Source organism: Balaenoptera physalus (genome assembly GCF_965194825.1).
Source record: "Balaenoptera physalus genome assembly, chromosome: 19".
Lineage (NCBI taxonomy): Eukaryota > Metazoa > Chordata > Mammalia > Artiodactyla > Balaenopteridae > Balaenoptera > Balaenoptera physalus.
Window position 1 is genome coordinate 39,546,423 of NC_138900.1, and position 22,863 is coordinate 39,569,285.

General features: G+C 43.5%; 1 protein-coding gene across 2 annotated transcripts in view; it reads left to right on the forward strand.

Annotated features, from left to right (window-relative positions):
• The window catches only part of CES5A (carboxylesterase 5A), a 291,437-nt gene that overhangs the window by 68,424 nt on the left and 200,150 nt on the right, over positions 1-22,863 (forward strand). Inside the window, exon 3 of one of the 2 annotated variants that reach the window (XR_014256664.1) lies at positions 11,869-12,985. The exons of the other annotated variant lie outside the window; for it this stretch is intronic. The gene's annotated coding sequence lies outside the window, so the exon portion shown is untranslated. Of the gene's footprint in view, positions 1-11,868; positions 12,986-22,863 lie in introns of those variants that run through there. 2 annotated transcript variants of the gene reach the window in all.

Genomic DNA, 22,863 nt, shown 5'->3' on the forward strand with positions numbered 1-22,863 from the left:
ATTAAAGAGTATTTTAGAGCATGGCTCTTTTACTTTGTAGCAGTTGTTAAGAGAAACCAAGTGCCTTGAAGGCAAAGACAGCTGAAACAATGGCTGGTCTCACTCAAAAGCTCACTCTCCCTTCTACTTTCTGCCATCATAAAAAAAAAAATCCATCTTCTTAATATTCGCTATTGGTAATAGGTCCAGAGTTCAGCCCCATGCAGAAACTTCCCAGCTTCTTGTTGCCACTACAAACTGCTGATCAATATCAACCACTGGCTCTGGGCATGAATGGAATTGTTGGTTAGTAAAATCACAATGACCATCACTGTCCAGGTTAAGCCTTAAAATGAATGAGGTTAATAAAAATAGATCTTATTATATGATTTTTTGACATAATATCCTCTAAATATGTGTAGGGTATTTCTATAACACTTTATCTACTCCTTTATTGCGGTTTTTATTACTTTGTGTCCTGTGCTATAGATAATGTCCATATCTCATTTCACCTACCAGGCAGTAAGTCACTTGAGGTCAGTGTACATATCTCATCTTTGATATTGCTCCCAGTTGCTAGCATGGTGCCTTGCATTTAGCTGGTTTGCAGCAAATACTCACTAAATGAGTGAACAAAATGGTATTTGTTACTAGTATTTAAGTCTCATTACTGTGTGCAAAATACTATATGCGATTTCGCTGAGTCTGGTGGACAAACAGGAGATGTGTAAATATGCCAGCAGGTTCTGTTTTCTATTTCTTGGTGCATAGCCATAAAGCCACACAGCATTTCCAGAGCAGATGTGCCTCCATTTTGGTTGAGAGGGCTGAAGAATGGTGGTTTTCTTTCTCTTCTGCTTTCAGTCCTCTCCTTGATGATACCTCACATTTTCTGGCTTCAGTAGTCTAACAGGGGCCAGACCGTAATTCCAAGTGTCATTTTTGGGTTCTAACTGGTAGTTATCCTTTTACAAGGAGGATTTAGATATACACTTGCATCACATCTGCCACTCTCTTGCCCGCTCCCCCTACAAATGGTCCATTGCACCTTGGCATTAAACTACCCAGAAGCACTTAAGGTTGTCTGAATTAGAGATTTATTGCTTACTTCTTCTTCCAGATCATTTATCAGTATTGAGTGATGTCAGTCCTTACATCCATCCCTTTTGGACTTCAGTCTAATGCTTATTCATCCCGAGAAGCTGTGGTTTGTTCTTATTAGTTTTCCTTAGAGGTCAGGTTTAAAGCGATGGGAAGTGCAGGAGAAGTGTGTATCTTGCATCCCATGTTACACAAGGCTTTGCAGCTGTGGTCTACGCTTGCTTTTCCTCTGCTAGGAAAAAAGAGATCTGCATTTTACAAAACTCCAGCCAGAGCAGGGCTAGTTGTCTGGGATTTTCTGTAATCTAATAGAGCAAGTTTAATAACTCAAGAGAAGCCTGCTGTATTTGCAGCTCATGGCTCATGAGAAGATATACTATGGTAATTTTCTGAACTCGGTCTCTTAGGCTGAATTACATTATTTTGGTAATGCCTCTCCTGAATTAACTGCAGTTATTTGAGAATCCAGCATCTCCAACTTACCAAGGGAAGGGAATCCTTGGATGTTAGTGAGCTATTGAATTCCAACCGGACCTCATCCTCTGTAGAGGAAAATGGCTAGTGGATGCAGACTTTTCAATGCTTTGGGGTAAAATAAATATTTTTTATGTGGGCAGCACACTTCTCCTCTACTGATAAATGTGGGTAGTGAATATCATGAGCCTCTCTTCTTAGAACACTTCAGTGCTCCTCATTCCTCCAGGATGAACTCCAGGCTCCTTAACACAACCCACAGGGCCTTTTGCCCGCTGGTACCTGCTTTCCTCATCTCATTGCCTCCTCCCTCTCTTCTTTCCAGCTGGACTGGACTAATCTCGGGACACCACGTGGCCAAATTCTTTGTCCCCTCTGGGCCAATCTATGCACAGGCATTCTGCTGTCCCTTCCCTACATATGTCTCACTATTAATTATGACGGTAGTAGTAGTTAGGCTCTGTCTTAGTCGGGCTTACATGGATTCTCTCACTTAATCCTTACAACAACCCATGAGTGCTATTATTATTCTCATTTTGCAGATAAGGAAAATGAGGCTTAGTGTGTATGTCAGAGACCTACCCAGGCTCACACAGCTCGATGCATCGATGTAACCAGCACCCAGATCAAGAAATAGGACATTAACAATGGAAGATTTTTTACTATAAATAACATATGATTACTTGAATATTATCACCTACATATGTTCTATAAAATATATTACAGGCTTATCATAACAGGAGATTTTTATGGGAGGTGGGTAGAGAGGGGAAGGAACTTTAAGACAACTTATCCTCATGTGCAACTCTCACAATTCCGTAATGCAGTATTTAAAAAATATATCCCTTTGCTTTTGTAATGAAGATGCATTTACTTATTTGCCTATTCGTTTGCAGAATTAACGTGCGTTCGGGCTGATTGTAAAGTCATAAAGAGCAATCTGTGTGAATCCGACTCATATTCTATAGTGCTTAAATATCTACTTAGACCACTTTGGGGGGATCACTTGTTACATGGGATTTGTAAGCATTGGTGTGTGTGTGCTTCATTCTTTTTAAAAGAAGGTGAAATCTTGAATCTATCATTAGCAGTAAACACACGTACTCCGAGCCCTGATGGGTTTGCATGGAGCTCATTACATGTTTTTACTTATGCTTTTTGGCAAACTTGGATGTATTTCTGAGTGGTCTGACTGGCATTAGGGTGTCGGATTGAAGAGCTGACCTGTGGCCCAGTTCATTAGTATCAGGCTTTAAATATCCAATTCAATACTACCTGACAAAGAACTTTATTCCCCACGTAGGCATTGCCCAGAACTTTAGACAAATTATTTAACCTGAAATAGTCTCGTCACTCCAACTCTTGGAGTAACCAATTCTGTCACATAATTATAATAAACATTTTGGGGAATAAAACTTCTGCCTAATATTGGATCAGAATGTTACACTTATCTGCAAGGCCAGTATATTACATGAACGTTATCATTGTACAGTTCACTTAATAGAACAGTGACTGGGCAATTTCTGGAAAATCTTTCATGATCTAAAAGTTGCTTAGCCCAGTGGATTTTTAATAACATCTAACATCCTAAGAAAGTTTTTTTTTTTTTCTTTTCCCCATTCCCTATCTCCATGCAAGGATAAAATTCATCCAGTTATTCAGAGCAATGGCTCAACTAACCTTAGTCCAGAAAAAAAAAGGTCTTACCTGTTTTAAACTTACTTCCTGCTGTCTAGAATAGCCCCTTCAGCAAGCAACGTATTAATCTACTTAATTAACATGTATTGTGCCTTCTTCAAGGCCAAGCAGGGTCCAATTATGTGCTATAGCTAATTTTACCTTCTTCCTTTTGTATCTCATTCTGCTTCCCCTCAGCTACCCCCTTAGCCTTATCGGCTTACAACAAAAGCTCAACAGGAGCTAGCAGTAGCGTGATAAAATTAAATAGAATGTCACAAAAAGGCCTGGGAGTTTGAAAGATGCCTTTTAACTTTAGCAGGGAGACAGAATAACATGGCCCTTGTCCTTGGCTTGGAGAAGTTTATGTGGCAATTACATGACGGTTATTCTGTTTATTTGCCCTTTTTGGACACTGTTTTTCTTTACGTGAGAAAAATATGTCAGCGGAATTGCTACTGAGACTACACATCCCCTAGTAAAGGCAAGTGTTGTTATCCTGTTGACGCCACCAAAGCCTGTTAGGACTATTAATTTTGTTGTTCATTTAGGCATGCATGGTTGCCACAGCAACAACAATCTCATAGTTCCTTCAAGCCCTCTGTGCAGTGAGCATCTGTTGAGAGTCCTATGAAGGTTCCATAGTTTCTGTCCTTCTGGTCACAGATTGAACCCCTTGCTTGCTCTCCTTATGAGCTACATATTTATCAAGAATCCCTAGAGAGAGAAGAGTCTCTTTGCTGGAGCCAGTCAAAGGAGAAATCGAAATGAAAATGAAGGCTTTTGTTTCCCATGGGCTGTTGCAGAAGACCTCAGAATAGGTGGTTTGGAAGTCAGACAATTATTAAAAATCTTGGTCAGCTGAAATGTGAATAAGTCCTTGGCAAAATTCACAGCCAGTCTTTTATAGAGGGTCGGCAGGACACTTAGTGTCCTGCTTAAAGCCAAAATTGTAAATTCTAGCCTAAACTCCCAGTGGTATGCAGTAATAGGGTGCAATCTCTTGCCAACAATTTTTCATAGTCCAAGACATTCTCCTAAAGAACTATATAGTTTTCAGAAAATATGTGTCTTGAAAGGGCGCATTTCCTCTTTTAATTTCCTCCTAACCACGGGCTGGTAGCTTACATGTTTTCAAAAGCCATCTTCTAAGACAGCCATCTTCTAAGACACTATTTAACATGAGTCCTTATCTTTGATGCTGTCCTAATTCATCTCATCTGCAATTTATACAGTCATAACTGGAGGAGAGTAACAATTTATAGATAAATTACATGCTACCAAGTGAAAGGAGCTGAGACAGGGGCAGTCTGTCTTTTTACAGCTGTTAAGTCCTTGCAGAATCCTTAGTTGAAACTTACATGTAAATATTAGGGCACCTGACTGAGTAAGTTTATCAAAACATCTTTATAGGTTTCCTACTCCTTCTGTCATTACTCTGATCAAGATGATCAAGAACAGATTTCTGTATTCATTTCTGCAGAGAAGCTTACTCATCCCTCTTCAAAATTCTCTTACCTAATGATACCTATTGTTCAATCATAAGTAATATTTAGCAATAAAAATCTTTTACTTTGAGGAAATTATCTTTGATAAGAATTCAACTTGGAATTCTCTACTGATCAAGTAATTGTCATTTCCACCTTTCAGTTTAGAGAAGAAACTTCTAGGCTGAATACCATTCGTAGGTAAGAAGGTTGGGTCTGGGTTACTCTGGCTTCCACAAGACAGTGAGTGTGTTCTGAGGGCTTCTTTTTTGCAGACCTTTGTGGGGACCCCTGGGACCAATTTCTGTAGGACTCTACCATTCTAAGCACACTTTCTGGACCATTTTTACTTTTTATTCCCATTTTATCAGCAAAGAAGTCTTCTCTTCATTTTATATTTTACTTCTACAGGATCATAAGATCGTAGTATTTTTGAGCTGGAAAACAACCCCCCACCCCCGCCTCCACTGATCCTCTCTTATGCATTTCTGTCCTCAAAACTTACAAGGCCTAACTATGCTCATGTTGATCACTTTTAAAAACTTATATACATGGATTCATTGGCAGCTGAGCACAAACCAAACATTTTGTTATATACAATTTATTATACAAGTGTGGGTTTAAGGGAAATAGCCCTAAATTACAAATGAGATTTTTTTTCTAGTTCCAGCTCTGATTTTATTCATGGAATGACCCTGGACAAGTCTCTCAATTTTGCTAGGTGTCAGTTTCTTTATCTGTAAAATGAGAATAGCATTCTTTCATAACTTACTATAAAGATAAATGAGATAATATATTTAAAGACTCTGTGGAAAGTGTGAGGTACTATATATAAGTATCAGGTATGTGGATACCCATCCGTAATGCCTGTCTCTGGAGTCCACATCAGCCTAGTGACTTTAACTGTGCCCTTAGCCAAGGTCACAAAACCCGATTATAAAGCCACTTACAAAAATGTGGTTTACCTTGACCAAACAATTTCACCAATAGCAATCTGTATTGCAGAAATTTTCATTCCTGTGTGATTATTGGCAAATGACAACTTTTCTGTACTTCATTTTCTCACCTCTAAAATGAATTTGACAATTTACCAGACACAAATCATTTAAAATGTATAGAATAAATCTAGATGAACACATTTGATTACCCTGAGACACAGGATAGTGTCAAATGCTTTTGTGAAGTTAGAATATATTGCAGTCTAGTTGTTTTCCCACTTCAACTGTAATTCCCGACTGTGGGGTCTCTATTAATAGTTTCCCTTTAGCCCCTACAATGGCCAGCATAGAGCTAGGAACATGGCAGACACTGAAGATATGTGTTTTCAAAGAATAATGACATCTTGTGTATATTAAAAAACAGGGTTTTAACTTGAAATTTTCTATTAAGTTATTCATTCGTTTATTAATATATTATTCATTAATTCAAGAAGCAGTTGTTGAACATCCATTAGAGGCCAAGCATAATAGGTGTTGGTATACAGTGATGATGAAAGGCTTATGTAAATATCTAATTAGACTGAGTTCTCTCTACCAGTAGGTCTGAACTGTACAAGGTTTGGTACCTGATCTTGAATAAATTTTATGCTCTTGCTTGCAATCCTTCTACTTTAAGGCATACTCTTCAGTGACTCAGATGAAAACTCAGAGGAAGCTAGTAGAGCCTTGGAGAGCCTGATGGAGCATGAAGTGCTCTAGAGGATTCTGAAGGCCTACAGACCTTGAGCATCCTCTCCTTTGGTTGAGAGATCTGTAATGAATTCTCCAGTTATGAGCAGGGCTGAAGCTGACACAGCAAGCCTGGGGGTTGAGGGCATGGAGCCACTGCCTGAGTTTGAAGCTGAGCCCTACCACTTACCAAGTGGGTAGTCTTGGGCAAACCATATACCCTCCCTGCCTCAGTTTCCTCATCTGTTGAATGGAAGTAATAATATGACCTCCTTGGGTTGTTTTGTAGATGAAAAGAGATGATACACTTAAAGTACCTAGCATAGTGATTAATATATTTAAGCATCCAACAGATGATAGCTATTGTTATTATTTTAAAATTAATCTTATCAAGAAATAAAGCAGGGACTTCCCTGGTGGCACAGTGGTTAAGAGTCCGCCTGCCAGTGCAGGGACACGGGTTCGAGCCCTGGTCCGGGAAGATCCCACATGCCACGGAGCAGCTAAGCCCGTGCGCCACAACTACTGAGCCTGCACTCTAGAGCCCATGAGCCACAACTACTGAGCCCACACCCCACAACTACTGAAGCCCGCATGCCCTAGAGCCCACATGCCACAACTACTGAGCCCATGCACCACAACCACTGAAGCCTGTGCACTCTAGGGCCTGCGTGCCGCAACTACTGAGCCTGCGTGCTGCAACTCCCGAAGCCCATGTGCCTGGAGCCTGTGCTCCACAAACAAGAGAAGCCACCGCAATGAGAAGCCCACGCACTGTGACGAAGAGTAGCCCCTGCTCACCACAACTACAGAAAGACCGCGTGCAGCAACGGAGACCCAACGCAGCCAAAAAAAAAAAGAAAGAAAGAAAGAAAGAAAGCAGCCAGTCCATCGGTATTGCGGGGGGGGGTGCCCTGGGACCAGACGAATGTGGAGATGAGATGAGCACAAGAGATTAGGAGATGGTAAATAAATAATGAGAATCAGCGACAGGGTGAGAGTACAATTGATACAGGCCAAAGAATCAGAGAATCCTAGGATTTTAGAGTCAGAATTCATTTATTCATTCATTCATTCATCCACTCATCCATTCCGTAAATATATACTGAGCACCTACTATGTGCCAGAAGCTGTTCTAGTTGCTGGGTCTATGCATTGACTAAAATATTGTTGCCCTCATGGGCTTTATATGTTAGTGACAGAAACTGGACCATTTGGTCCCCTTCTTATCACGTGCAAAAACCCTGCTACAGTGCACCGAATGCTGATCCTCTATCCTCTGGGTTTTTAAAAAATAATATATGTATTTTAAAATATTTATTTCACTGCGTGGGGTCTTTAGTTGCGGCACGTGGGATCTTTTCACTGCGGCTCTAAGGCTCTTCGTTGCGGTGTGTGGGCTTCTCTCTAGTTATGGCACGTGGGCTCCAGAGCACACGGGCTTAGTTGCCCCATGGCATGTGAGACCTTAGTTCCCCGACCAGGGCTTGAACCCACATCCCTTGCATTACAAGGCAGATTCTTAAACTCTGGACCACCAGGGAAGTCCCTATCCTCTGTTTTTATATGTCTAGGAAAGTACATTAATGAACAGGAACAGCACCTTCCATTCTTGGCCAGCTGGAAGTGTGAGGTTCTTTTTAAAATGCCTAAGTATAACTCTATGCTTATTGTATTGTATTGAAAATAGTACTGAACCTAGGAATAAACCTAACCTGCTTCTATAGGACAGCATTTGAAAAATCCGAGAGGTTCTGAGGAATACAAATTTTGGTAAACACAATCCAGAATTGGAAGGGTAGGGGAAAATGGCCAGAAATCATTCAAGTGTGTGGCCATCAAGAATGCAGCAGAGGGTTTTTCTGGCAGAACTATGGGAAAACCTATAGTCTGATGAGGCAGATTCATGAAGCGTGGTGAGGGGGCTCCTGTTCCCACCCCAGAAAGGTTCACTGGTCTCATATCTGGCTTCCCTCTCAGCCATGTTCTACCCAGCTCATTACCTCAGGTACTCTGTATGTACTGCTGAAGTCTCCCTGAGAAGGAGGCAAAACCTTCCCTCCAGGGAGGTCACCTAGGATTGCAGTGCTTTGCTTCAGGCAAACATCCCTCCAGGGAAGGAGCCTTCACTCTCCCTGCTGTGTGCATAGATTGAGGAGCCCCTAAGGCTTGACAACAGGTCAGTGGCAAGCCAAGCTTCTAGACCCAGACAGAGGCGCAGATTTTTATCTGAACTTAATTCCTTTTTCAGAAGAGCGTTCATGGCCTTTCGTCTCTTATTTGAATTTAATCCCCATGGATCACAATTTTGTTCTGTGGATCCATCTAGCAAAACACGATTCAAGGGTTCTTGGTCCTTGGCTGGCTCACAGAACTACAGAACTCTGAAGAGATCAGCCCTCTTACTACAGGTGAGGAACCAGGGCTCAAGAAAGTCAAGTGAGCAGCCACGGTCAAGTGGCAAGTTGGTAAAAGCACTGGACTACAAGTAAGGTTACAAGTCTTCATCCAGGGTTCTTGCAATTTTTATTAGCAATAGGAAAATCTGCTCAAAAACAACTCATAAACCTCCTAGAATAGAGATCTTAGATGTCATAGGTAAAAGAGAGTATAGAGATTGTGTAGCATAGTCCTCTGAAAGAAATTTTGGAGTTTTTAAGTACCTTCTCCCTTTATTTTATTTAAAGCAATGTCTGGCTTGCCACAGCCAGGAGTTTGAGATGTGTTCTACTGCGTGTGCACCTGTGCACCTAGGGGTGATATCAGTGTGTCTCCCTGAAGATTTCAAGAGGATACCTCCTCTCAGGTTTTATTTTTTAGTAAAAATAATTTGTGGTGGTTTTGGTTTTCCTTGTCTTATGAGCTGGGGGTGACAGCCAGAAGGCCACTGTCTCCTAATTTTCTATGTGGTCATTATCCGTACTCCATTCAGACCACAGTGAAGACCACTGGATCATAAATGATACCCCAGGGACTGTTCATGTGGTCATCTGTGGGAAGGAAAAGGAGAGGTATGTAGGCAAGCAACGCTGACCAAAATATTTCTCCTGAAAGCTCTTGTACTTGCAGTGTGAATTCACCACTGGAAGACTGCCGTGTTTTCTATTTTAAGGTCCCATGTCCTCCATGTCGCTCTGCTGCTCCTTCTGGTTCTACCCTGTAGTGTGGAGCGTAGAGATGAAGATAATGGGTCCTGGAATTGGACTGCCTGACTTCAAATCTTGGCTTTGCACTGACTAATTCTGTGATTATAGGCAAATGTCTTAATCTTTCTGGGTTTGTTTCCTATCTGTAAAGTGATTTGACAACTTTGTCTAACTCAAATGATGGATGTGAGGACTAACTGGATAGAGTATTGACACACTGGCCTGCAGTGGCCACTTAGTGAATGCTGGCTGTTACCATTAACATCTCCTGCTTGTGCAGCCCAGCACTGTGGAGAGAACACTGGATCAATGGGACAGTAGACACAGGATTTGGTCCAGGCTCTCACTTTTACTTAGCTGTGTGAACTTGGGACAGTCACTTGATCCCAGGTCACAGAATGCAAGACATGGAAGCAAGCATTTGGTCCAACCTCCTCATCTAATGAATGAAACTGGGCCTCGCAAGAGGAAGAGGCTCACCCAGAGTCCACAGGGAGTTAATGCCGAGGCAAGGATCAGCCAGTACCTGCTCTCTTGACTTCTAGCCCAGAGCTCTTTCCATCATTACTTTGGGGACCAAAATCCTGCCAAGTGTTCCCAACTTTGCTGAAGACCTGAGGACTTTGGGGTTGGCAGGCAAATGGTTCCTAACACTCTGTCTTGGGGTTGTGGCCATCCCAGAAGCAGCAGCCAATGCATTCTAATATGTCATGGTTGGTATAAGTGTTGGAAGCATAGTGATGCCTTTAAGAAGCTACTGGTGAATGCCGCTGCACTTTTGGGGGGCCCAGAAAAACTCATTCCAGACCAACAGGACAAACTTGGGCAGGTTCTTATGGCCCAGTGGCTTAGTGATCAACCACATTTCTTCTTTCCCTTTCTTGGCTCCTGCCTGAGAAGCTCACAGTGACTGTGTCTCTATCTTAAGCTGTGGATGTCTCCTTCAGAGCTCTTACTAGAGGCTCTTGCCACCCATTTCCTTCTCTCCTTTCTCACTCAGATCCTAGGAGTATAGGTTTACCATATTATCCACTCTTGCATATATGGCTTGATCTGCAAGGTCCTCTTTCTGTTCTGCACCCTGCCCACAATGGACACTCAACAAAGCCAGTCCTCTGCTCGTTGTTCTAAATACATCCCAGGCTTCTGGCTCTGGTTCACTGCATATATTATGTCTCTCGATTGATTCTTGCTGAGTCCTCTCAGATTAACTATTACATTTCTATGAAGCCCACAATGGTCCCCCTACTCAGAAGTGGTCTCCTGTTCCTTAGAACTTTCAAAGGACATATTGACTGTAACTGATTGTTTCCACATGTCAGTAGAGGTCCTATCTCTCTTAAGAAGCTCCTTAAGAACCATGTACTGACATCTTTTTATCCTCCAAAGCATTTAGCAGAGTTCCTTGCCCATTGTAGGAGCTCATTTAGACCTGCTTGAACAAGTGTTGACTGGTTAGCAGGGTTGCTAACCACGGGCTCCAGCCTTAATAAAAAGATTATTCCTTCACAATGAAAAGTGCTTTCTCCTTGGGTGCCATTGTGAGTCTGTGATAAGTCAGTCATAGCCATTTAAAATTTCCTTGAAGCTTTGGCAATGCCCATTCGTGTTGAGAATTCTACTTTTTAGAAATCTGGAGTGACACATTTTTGAAATTAATGCCAATTAAAATAAATTTTGCTCTTCTTTTCCTGTTGGCAGAACCTGACCACCCAAGATGGACAAGCAAAACAAACATACTTTAAAAATGCAAATAGAAGTTTAAGGACATCAAAGGCGTGATGAGTGATGGAGTTCTGAAGCTTTCATTTACTCACCCACTCATTCACTCAATCAGCAAACAGATTCATGCAGTTTGATTTCCTGCATTTCAGAAGGAAACAATTGTGTTATTCTATTTATGCAGAGTTCTACGCAGAGTTCTGTATAGCCCTCTGCTAGAGCCCTGTGCTTCTGAAATTGTTTGCTAAAATAATGGTCAGAAGTAGTTTGTGTTCACAAAGTAGAACTCAGTGTTTCCCTAAGATCAAATACTCCACAACAAATTTTATCCCCAAATTCAGGAAAAAAATGAGAAGAATGCAAAGATTAATCCTTGAAAGCCCTTGAATAAGCCTCTCCTCCTTCAATTTGTTTGCTTTTTAAATATTGTATTCAGAGAATAATAGGTGAGTCCTTCCGTGGATAATTAAAACACATGTAAATTGAAATTCTCAGGCCAGTAATTAAATTGAGGAGTTCACTGGGTAATGTTTACTTTTTAGCTCCCAGATTGTGTGTTCAGTTCCTCTTTAAGCTGTACTTTTTCTTTCTTTCTTTTTTTGTTTTTTTCTTCAGTCACGGAGATCAAAGCAACCTGAATTTTACAATAGCATCTTGTGAAAGAAGAGGCAGAGGGAAAGCCACAGTAGTTTCAGTAAATAATGCGCTTTGATGTCTCCAACTTGAAATCCATATTTTGAGAGCTCTGATGTATCTAATAGTATTTGGAATAAAATTTTAAGTCCCAGCCCTGGGGCCTTTTGCAGAGAAACACGCGTGTGAAAAGTGGATGTTAACATTCATCTCACGTCTTACCCCTGCCTTACAACAAAATGCTTCCATTCGTCTCTGTGAAGCTTGCGTGGTGTCCATGTCACATGCGAGTAGTTTGTCCACTTCTTTTTGGCTGCTGTTCACAAAATTAAGAGCTGTTAACCTTGGCTTGAGGCTTTGGGCAATTCATTGGGGGGCGGGGGCGGGGAGGTAGTTAAGAAAAAGTAGAAGGAAAAAAACGCTTTCCAGGAATACATCGTTTTCTCTAAAACCAGAGAATCATTCCAAGAGCCCCTCTTTGACCGTGAGAAATACCTGTGAGACCTAACCATTGTTAGGGATTTATGTCTTTAGGCTAAAATCTGTTGGTCCCATTAGTTTGTTTTTGGGTGCAGGTGCTGTGGTGCCATTTTAAAATGTCATGGCCCTTTGACCATGTTCACAGGCTCCTGGGCAGCAGGAAGCTTTGAAGTCCAATAGATATCAAAATACAAGAATAGATTTCAAGAATGACTTTTCTGTTAAAATCTCAAGACAAAATTCCCTTTGCTCTTGCCTTGGAGTCCCTTAGATCATACAGGCCATATGCCTCCAGCAGGGTCTCAGTAGTTCTTGTTTCTCCTGCGGTCACATTGTGTCCATGATGTCATGAGTGGCTACCATAGAGGTAATTGTCATGGTGTGGGAGATGTGTGAATTCAGGTGTGGAGAAACTCAGCAGTGAGAGATGGGTCTCTGAGAAAAAGAGACAAATCCCCTTTCATTCCAGCTTCCTTAGTAACAAAAGGATGAAGCAGGAAGAAAAGGGGGAGATGTAAATATAATAACTGAAAATTATCATATTTTGCACAGCATGCTTTTTATGCTTTGCATGACATACTGAAAAATCTTCCATTTATTTATTTATTTATATTTTGCTCACATAGAGTATGGCGTTAAAAACAACTTTCATGTTCTTTCTTGGAGAAAAAACAAATATGGCTTGTGATGCCTAAGAGAATAACATACTATGAAGTCCAAGTTCAACAGAGAAATCTTTTGAAAGATACACTAGGAAGCTCAAAGGTGATATGTTTTTGCCCAGTTGGGGAAAAAAAAAGACTGCTGCAATCTGCAAAACATTATAGAATGAGAGAGAGCCAAGTTAACAATGCAGCCAGACTGGCTTGCTGCTGGCATTTGACAAGCTAGGAAAATGAGACTGCAAAAATCCACAGGGAATTATTTTCCCTTCATGTTAATGAAGTACCATACATTTCTTTCTTGGGATGAGGGGTGGTGGGGGTGAGGGCAGGGGTGCTGCTGAGCAGGTATTTTAAGGAAATGATCCAGAATCCCTGCCTCTGGCTTGGCATAATCAATGTCATTACTGCTTGTTTGGAAGCTTTGTCTTTTCTTGGAAGGGACCCAGGGCTGGCAGACTCAAGTAGTCAGTGTGGTGGCTGGTGAAGAGGGACCCTGCCGAGGCAAGTGCAGGAAGGCTGAGCGCCCTTGAGCTTTGGATTCTGAGTAAGAGACTTGAGTTCCAGTCCCAGCTTTGCCTCTGTGGATTTTCTCTGACCTTCGCCAAAGCCCTTAACTGCTCTGTTTTCTCATTCTATTAATTACATGAGGCTGTTGTGAAAATAAATATATTGGTATAAAATATATATATTGGTATAAAATATATATTTTCAGGCATTCTACAAATGCAAGGGATGAGACCTTATTATTTGGGGTTCCATGTCAGCACAAAGATATTTAGCTGTTTTCTTGTCCAGTGGCATCTTTCATAGACCTACAGATGCCAGTGGGTGCTTTGGTGAGTACTAATGCTGGAACCCTACTCTCCATGGCGTTCCTTTGGGGAAAAGAGGGTGTATTAGGATTCTCCACAGAAACAGAACCAATAGGATCTCTCTCTCTCTCTCTCTTTCTCTCTTCAATCTTTCTGTGTATTATCTATCTGTCTATTTTTCTTTCTGTCTAAAATGAGATTTATTATGAGGAATTGGCTCATGTGGTTATGGAGGCTGAGACGTCTCATGATCTGCTGTCTGCAAGCTGGAGACCCAGAAAAGCCAATGGTATAATTCAGTCTGATTCTGAAGGCCTGAGAACCAGGGAAGCTGATGATATAAGTCTCAGTCTGAAAGCAGGAGAAGATGAGATGAGATGTACTAGTTTAAGTAGTGAGGCAAGAAAAAAGGGGCAAATTCCTCCTTCCTCCACCTTTTGTTCTATTCATGTGCTCGATGGATTGGATGACGCCTACCTGCATTGGGGAGGGCAGCCTACTTTACTGAGTTCACTGATTCTAGTGCTAATTTCATCTGGAGACACCCTCACAGACACCCATAAATAATGTTTAATCTGGGTGCCCTGAGGACCACTCAAGTTGACATATAAACTTAACCATCACAGAAGGTGATGTCCCTAGGCAGTGCTCAGCTACTACAGGGTCAAGTATAAACTCCTTAGCCTGGTGTTTGGGTCCTTCCATAATCATTCCCCAACCAAACCTCCCAATTTCATTTCCTGACTCCTCGGGTGCACCCTTTGCTTTGGTCAAGCCTGATTTGTTACTGTAAATGCCTCTGGCCTTCTTTGCAGGTATTTCTTCTTTCCTTACCCAGCCAATTCTACCTATTCCCTGGCTTGCCCATCCTATATTGATCCCTCCCTGTGAACAGCACCTGTTAACTGGTGACACACATACATTGTGCAGGGTGAGCACTACACAAGGACATCTGGCCAGGGCATGGGGACATGGGCTTAAACCCAGCCAAGTCATACAACCCACTAAGGGGCTGTGTCTACTTGGAAGAAGGGTACCTTTTCCTAATTTGAAAAAAGGCACTGGAGAGCCACTGCAGGGTGGCTCTGTGTGTATTGATGAAGTTAACTTTTCATCTGTGTTAGTCATATCTACTTGAGATTATAAGCACCTTGAGGACTCAAGCTTTGATTTTCTTATAGATACTCACATGAAATAATGCAAAAGTTTTTTCTTTTTTTTTTGTTGCCATCCTAAATTTTATTTTTTTCTTCCAGTTTTATTGAGATATAATTGACATATAGCATTGTATAAGTTTAAGGTGTACGGCATAATGATTAGACTTACATACATCATGAAATAATTATCACAGTAAGTTTAGTGAATATCCATCATCTCATACAGATACAAAATTAAATAAATAGGAAAAAATTTTTTGTGATAACTCTTAGGATTTACTCTCTTTAATAATTTTGTTTTGAATTATAATCAGAGCACTAGGTTCTGAGTAAGGGATTGTGCTAAATGCTCTTTGAATACAGAGCTTACTCACTTCTTTACTTGTCAGTGTCTTCTATATAAGAAGAGAAAATACATCCCCAATAAATATCTGATTGCTTGCTTATCTATAGTAACAGTAGGAAAACATCAATACCGTTCTCTTTTAAAAATTCTTCAGTACCTATCTTGGTCTCTTGGAAGCAGAGGTAAGGAGTGGGACCATTTCTACTCTGAGGACTCTGAGACTGGTTTTTAGATGAAGCTCTTGGGTGTGGCCTGTGCTCCCTCCCACTTCCAGAGCGACACTGCACTGGGGCTTCGTGGTGGGCAAGAAAAGCGGGCCTGTGGCCTACTGCTCACTCAAGGGCCAGGATCTGCTCCATGTACTGAGGACAGCAGGAAGAGAGCCATGTGTCTCTGTCCCCAAGGTGTTGCTGGACCATTAGTGGTGAAGACATGTAAGGGAGTGGCCACAATGTGATACAAGGAACCCTATAGCAGCCAGGAGCAGGTACAGAGGCCTGAGGGGTCACTATGAACCAGCAGAGACCTGCTCTCCTTGCGTGGGGACAGGCACAGCTGGAGCGACTAGAGGGAGAAGATGACCATGAGTGGTTGACGTAAAGCAATCTCATTCATGTCCACATCTTCCATTACAATCTGGGTGCAGATGGCTCTGGAAATGTACGTCTGCATCCCAGACCCATCTGTCACTCATCTTTCCACTTGGAGGCCTCAAAGGCTCCCTAAACACATTATGTCCCAAACTGACCTCAGGATCTTTTTACCCAAATCTGGTCACCTTCCGATGTTCAGTTTTTCCAGATAGTACTGCCTATCCATATGGCTGGGTAAACTCGGGTTTGGTAAATTCATTTGCTCAGCTCACTCACCACTCCCAGCTCCCAGTCCAAGTTTACATCTGTATCTCTTGCTGGAGATGGACGCAATTCCTCCTCACTGGGCCCCCGCATCCACTCTGGGCCCCCATCCCCTCCTCCTCACAGCAGCTGGAGTGAGCATTTCAAAATGCAAATCTGATTATGCCCCATGCTCCCCTAGCTCCCCTCCTCCCCTCCTCCCCTCCTTAAAACCTCTTAACGCCTTCTCATTTCCCTTAGGACAAAGACCCATATCCTCAGCAGAGCCTCTAAGACTCTTCATAAACTGACCCCTGGCGACTTCCCCGGCCGCATCTTGGACCAGCGCCCCCGCCTCTGTCCTCAGCGTCACTGGTCTTCTTTCCGTTCCTCACAGACCCCAGGCCTGGGCAGCTCTCTCTGTCGGGAGTCCTCTCTTCTGTTGCTGCTGTCACTCCCACCCCGTTAGCCTAAGTCATCCCTTCTCACTTTTCAGATATCCACTCAAGTATCACTTCCTCAGGGAAACCTTCTCTGATCCCCCAGACTACTTCAGTCCTTCCACCTTGTACATCTATGAGCACATCTCCTTATCAAATATCATTTTGTAATCATACATGTATTTTTGTGGTTATTTGATTGATGTCTATTTTCCCTGGAAGGTTGTAAGCTCTGGGATGCCTGGCTGGGTTTGCCCTCTACTACATTGCTAGTACCCAGCACACTGCCCGATACACCTTACACTCTCCATTAATCGTGCATTGGACGAATGAACGCACCAAGGTTGTTCAGGAATGGAGGGCCACCCCTGGGACTGCAGTATAGGCTACGTGGGAGGAAGTAGCCAAAGGTGAGGTTGGGCCAGGATCTTGTCCCCTAGGCACAGGGGTGCTGAGCAGCCTGGGAAACAAGGATGTGACCAGCCAAGAGCTGTGTTTTAGAGTAGTAGCTCTGAGAGGGGTGTAGCATGGAGGGCAGAACATCTTAGAACCAGGGCGACATATTAGGAAGTATCTGATTAAGATGACCTGCATTGGAGCTGTGAAAGGAAAAATGGAGAGGTGGGAACAAATGTTTTTAGTATTTCCCATTTCCATTTTCCCCCCATAGGGAAGGGAGTAGTGGATTAAGGGGCTTTACATGGTTTAACATTTTTAACCTGCCTGACCCGAAGGTCACCAATGTATGGGGAAGAGTGGGGGGGTTTGGAATGGATGGGGTAGTGGGCAATGTAGTGGAGTCATAAATCTGTCTTTCTCCTTTCCCAGGCAATTGTGGCCCGTGGAAGGTTGAGAGGAGCGGGTCCTCTTAGACCTGCTGCCCTGAGCTGATGGTGAATTGGTGTGTGAGGAGGTGTGAAATCTAGGGAACCTCCTTTTGGGCTAGACATATCTGATCCCCACCTTCCTGTCCTGATCTGAGGAGTCTATCAATGGAGACCTGTCTTAACTGAGACCCCGAGTGTCTTACAATGAAGGGTATTTTGAGACAGGCATAGTGTGGAGGGCAGAGTGGTCTTGGGACCCCCAGACCTGGGCTTGGGGCCATACCTCTTATTTTGCTTATTCTTTCCTTTCTTTCTTTTTTTTTTTTTCTTTCTTTCTTTTTTTTTGGCCGTGCCGTGCAGCTTGCAGGATCTTAGTTCCCTGACCAGGAATCGAACCTGGGCCCCAGCATTGGAAGTGCGGAGTCCTAACCACAGAACCGCCAGGGAGTTCCCTGCTTATTCTTTTCTGTGGTTCCTGTAGGCCTGAATCACAGTGACAGCACTAGGATCATATCATGGGTTGCTCCACTGTTCCACCATTGTTGAATTGGATAGGATGCAAAGCTTGATGCCACTAAATTTTAACTTTATGTGAGTGTCTTTTATGGATCTAGCATCCCCTTCTAGAATGTGACCAATATAATAACACTGTTGTCTTAATAGTGTTCATGGCTAATGTATCATTTGTCATTTGATATTTTTTAACTACAAGCAGGGCTGCAATATTTGGTTGTGCCAGTTGTGCATTGCCCAGTTCTGGCTGGTGCCGCTCATGTAGACTCCCACGGGATGGCACGCCCTGGAGGTGTGCACGGTAGCAACGCTGACCATGAAGCGTGCAAGGCAGGCACTTGCCTTATTTTGCTGGCTCAGAATGGTGACATGCCTTGTTTAGTGTCACGTGACAAGTAAATGCTGGCACTGCAGCTAGGGCCCAGCTTCTGTATCTAAATCCACTCTTAATTTTGCTGTACCTTGTGGCCTCCTGACTGAGCAGTGCTTGAGTAAATGAGTGAATGGGGAAAGATAAAGACTCCACTCAGGAGCCAAATGGGCACACAAGGTCTGTGACTTGCTCTGAAGGTCCCTGAGACCTGCCATCAGTGGAACCAGCTGCCCTAACCTCAGTCCATCTGCCTGGACCTCATCCATTCTCGTGTGGACTTTGCCCACACAGTGGGCCCCAGATGACATGGCCTTGGGTATTTTTCTGACTCCTTTCCTGAACCCCTTGCATCTTCCAGGAACACAAGGCCACACCTCCCCTGCCCTTCCTATTTCCTCAGGGCCTCACTTCCAGCTTCTGCTAGGTTATCTTCTCCCGTAAGGCATTCATTAATAACATGGAAGATTATAATTTCAAGGGAGGTGTAAAAGATAAAACAGCCTTTAAAACACAAAGGAATTACTCTATAAGGGTGGAATTCCTGGCTGGTTGGGAGAGTCATGAATCTGGGGGTCTTTTGCGTGGCAGAAGCAGGAAAGGACAATCGAGTAATGCCGATGATGAAACTGAGAAATCACATAATGCAGTTGAGGAAACCGAGGACTCAAGAGTTAGGGGATTGGCTGAGGCTAGAACCCAGAGGTTTTTCCATTATACCATGTTTCCTCGAGCCATTTTAAGTTGGGGTCTTTCCTGATACCTTTTTCACCTTACGTGACTGAGGGCAGCCCCACTTTCGGACCATCTGTGCCCCTTCAGTGGTTGGGGGAGCAGGAGGGCAGAGCCAAGGGGATGTGGAGCTTGGTCAGCGGTGTCCTGGACCCTGGTGTGACCCCAGGATCTGTGCTTTTAAATGCCGTTATGAAATGCAGTCCGTCTAGAGCTCAGTGCCTCTTCCCATCAGACTAATGCAGCTGTGGTGGAGGGCGGGTGGCGACTGGCTGCCTGGCAATCTCACCCGGAGCCCGGGAGAGGGATTACCCTCGCTCAGGCAGCCTCATCACCGTAATAAAAATGGGAGTTATGTTTATCAACTCACCAGGACTGCCCATTTAGACGATTACCCCATTTCCAATCCCATTTCTAGAGAAAAGAGGATTGCTGGGCACTTCCTCCCACCCCCACCCCTAGCAGGGCCCTGTTTGTGGGTGGTTTCATGGGGGGATGTGTTGGAGGCAGGCACGCTGCAGGCTGAGAGCTTTGCCCTCTTTGTCTTTCCGAGCTGGCAAGCCACAGCGGGATGGCCATCCCCTGAGAGATAGGAGAGGAGGAGAAACAGCCCAGCAGGGGCCTGGAGACGCTGGCTGGCGTCAGTCATTTCCTGCAGGAGATTTTGCCGGCCGAGTGCATGCCACCCTTCTCTTCACCCTTTGTCTTCTCCCATGTGCTGCTAAAATACACTAAAGCAACCCTTGGGCTTTGCTCATCCAAATGAAGTTATTTAACTTCATCTCTGTGGAACCCAGGTATGAAGCAGGATCATCTATTTGGAACAGGAAGGGGAGGAGATGAGATAGAAAGATCCCTGAGCAGCTGGATTACACGTTAGAAAGTTTCTCTTCCCCCACAGAGGAGCCTTTTGGGCCCTTGCTCAGAGACCATTGACTCTTACTTAACACATAGCTCTAATTAGCTTGGTAAAGTGCTTTCTGACACCTGAGCAAGTTGGTAGTGGAAGTTAAAGTCACAGGCTGGAGCCAACTGTTAAGAGCTGGACAGAGGAGGTGGCGTCTGTGTGGACGACTGTGGCTGGGTTTCCTGCTCAAAGGGGGATGCTGGGCAAATGGCTCCGAAGGTCCCTTCCAACTTTCAGTTCGTGGCTCTGAATGTATCTGGCTTGACTATGACAGTGAGGGGCAGAGAGGAGGGGAAAGGGGACGTCAGTGGGGAGCTGGTATCCAGTAGGAAACGTGGCCTTGTGTTTTGGGGAGGTCCTGAGTTTTGGTGCATGAAATTAGTCGCCCGCTTTTGCTAGAGTCCTCCAGACACAATGTCTGCTCTTGATTGTCCTTTATTCTTTGCCAGCAACAGTGGATTCTCGCGGTTGTTTATAGATAGAGTTCTGTGGGGCGTCGGAGTGTAATGGATAGACTTGGGCTTGGGGTAAAACAGACCCGTGTTAAGATCCTGCTCTGTACAAAGCTAGCTGGGCGACTCTGCTAAAATCATCCAGCCTCAGTTGCCTCACCTGTGTATCTACTATATAAAGTATGGATCATGTGCCTTCCTGTCTATGGTCTTTCACTAGCTCCTGCTTTCCAGGCAGCCCAGTACAATTTGAGTTTCAGACAAACAACGAATTATCATTTAGTGTTAATTATGCTCCAAATCCTGAAAACAAAAACTGATTGTTTATCTGAAATTCAGATTTAACTGGGCATCCTGTATTTTCACATAAACTTTTTATTTTAGAATCATTTTAGATTTATAGAAAAATTATAAAGGCAGTACAGAGAGTTACCATATACATTAACATCTTACGTCAGTATGATAATTTGTCACAATTAATGAACACAATATCACAAATAATGTTAATATATTATAATTAACTAAAGTCCATACTTTTATTAGATTTCCTCAGTTACCGCCTAATGTCCTTTTCTGTTCCAGGATCCCATCCAGGATAGCACATCCCATTTAGTTGTCATGCTTCCTTAGGCTCCTCTTGTCTGTGACAGTCTGTCAGACATTCCTTGTTTTTGACAGGACAAAGATTCCTTTGATCTTGACAGTTTTGAGGAGTACTGGTCAGGTGTTTTATAGCATGTCCCTCAGTTTGGGTCTGTCTGATGTTTTTCTTATGATTAGACTGGGCTAATATGTTTTTGGAAGGAGGACCACAGAGGTCAAGTGCCATTCGTGTTCCATCATGTTAAGGGTACATACTATCCACATGACTTATCGCTGTTGATGTTGACCTTGATCGCCTGGCTGAGGTCATGTTCATCAGGTTTAGCATCCTGCATTTTTATTTGCTATACCTGGTAGCTCTATTCCAGGCATATGAGTTCTTCATTACTAGGCTGGTGGCTTACTGCTGCTGACTTTTTCTGCTTCAACCTTGGGAACTGCTGACAGTTCCCCTAATGAACGACTTCTCTCCGTCTCTCTCCCTGCCAGGCCTTAGAGCTTACCCTTTCCTCTGCCTGGAGTGTTCTACTCACACACATAGCCCCCTTCCCAGCTAGGACTAGGTTAGGTGCTGGCCCTCTGCTCTGGACCCACTCTCAGGTGGTTCTTGTCCCTCAGTGGTTATGATCTGTTTACTTATCTGTCTCCCTGATCCCAGAGCATCCCTAGCCTCCCGCACAGTGTCTGCTGGAAGTTAATAAATAATTATTGAATGAGTGAATGGTTATTCTAGAAAATCCAGATAAAGCCTCTTAGCACAGTGCTTGCCTTATAAACACTAGATATCAGTAAATGCCTGTCTCTGTCTCTTTCAACATAGAGAAAATAATCTTCCCTAGATCTGAGCAACTACATTAAGTTTGTGCTTGCCTGACATCCCCAACACATGCCTCTCCCTGGAGATGAGATTCTGGAGCAGTGGTCTCCTAGGATTCCCTGAGAGCCAGGTGCCTGCGTCAAAGCATCAAGGGGGCCACTTAATGACAGAGATGTTGGGCTAAGTAGGCTATTCTCGGTCAATTTGCAAATTAAAAAGTCATTCTTCTCCCAACAGAGGAACTTCAAATTATGAACCCCTTGGCCCAAATTTCCATAGTCAGACCCCCGGCCCTTTGTTAGTGGAAGGGACCTTGCTCTCTTTTTGTGGCCCCCACACAGCACATATGTGAATAATGTTTACACCTAGTGTTGTTTGTCCTTGGTGACTAGTATACTGGTATGTTTCTGTGTATGTTAATTTTTTTCTTTTCACTCATCCAGTGTAGTTGTGGCCCCACCCCTGAGACCTGCACGAAGGAGACACCTTGTGTGGTGGTCCCAGGAATCTCTGATCAACCAGAGGGCTCATCATAATGTCTATCATTTATTATCTCCTTTGCACCAGGTGCTCCACCTACCTTACCTCTAATCCTCTTAATAACCCCACAAGTTAAGAATTATTATTCCTATATTACACATAAGGGAACTTTGGGGTTTGGGGTGCTTTAAAAATTTCCCCAAGTTTGGCTGTAATAGAGCCAGTCTTGGAGCTAAGTGTGTGGGCTTCAGAGTCTGAGCTCCATCCGCTGAGGTTGGCTGCCCCTCCATGGTTTAGAAAGTTCTGTAAGACAGAGTCAGCACCTCCCAAAGGCTTGTGCTCATCAGGATGGTTCTCGGGTCTACTCCTCCCTTTGTTTCCTCAGGTCCACGCTCTAGAGCATGCCCCCATTGATCCATGTCTACACACCTGCAAGAGCCTCCTTCATGGATTCCCAGTCTCAGATATCCCACCCACAGCCAGATCACTCCCATCTGGCATTGTCCTGCTCGGAACTAACAAGAATGCCCATTTTCAGCC